This window comes from Physeter macrocephalus, chromosome 6 (assembly GCF_002837175.3).
Source record: "Physeter macrocephalus isolate SW-GA chromosome 6, ASM283717v5, whole genome shotgun sequence".
In the NCBI taxonomy this organism is placed as follows: Eukaryota; Metazoa; Chordata; class Mammalia; order Artiodactyla; family Physeteridae; genus Physeter; species Physeter macrocephalus.
The window spans coordinates 11,504,413-11,505,172 of NC_041219.1; positions in this window are offsets into that span (position 1 = coordinate 11,504,413).

Below are 760 nucleotides of genomic sequence, written 5' to 3' on the forward strand. Positions count from 1 at the left end.
ACATCTTTATTGGAGTATAATTGCTTTACAGTGGTGTGTTAGTTTCTGCTTTATAACAAAGTGAATCAGTTTTACATATACACATATCCCCATATCTCTTCCCTCTTGCGTCTTCCTCCCTCCCACCCTCCCTATCCCACCCCTCTAGGTGGTCACAAAGCACCGAGCTGATCTCCCTGTGCTATGCGGCTGCTTCCCACTAGCTATCGGTTTTACAGTTGGTAGTGTATATATGTCTATGCCACTGTCTCACTTTGTCCCAGCTTACACTTGCCCCTCCCCGTGTCCTCAAGTCCATTCTCCAGTATGTCTGCGTCTTTATTCCCATCCTGCCCCTAGGTTCTTCATGACTTTTTTTTTTTTTACATTCCATATATATGTGTTAGCATATGGTATTTACTTTTCTCTTTCTGACTTACTTCACTCTGTAAGACAGACTCTAGGTCCATCCACCTCACTACAAATAACTCAATTGTGTTTCTTTCCATGGCTGAGTAATATTCCATTGTATATATGTGCCACATCTTCTTTATCCATTTATCTGTTGATGGACACTTAAGTTGCTTCCATGTCCTGGCTATTAGAAATAGAGCTGCAATGAATATTGTGGTACATGACTCTTTTTGAAATATGGTTTTCTCAGGGTATATGGCCAGTAGTGGGATTGCTGGGTCATATGGTAGTTCTATTTGTAGTTTTTTAAGGAACCTCCATACTGTTCTCCATAGTGGCTGTATCAATTTACATTCCCACCAACAGT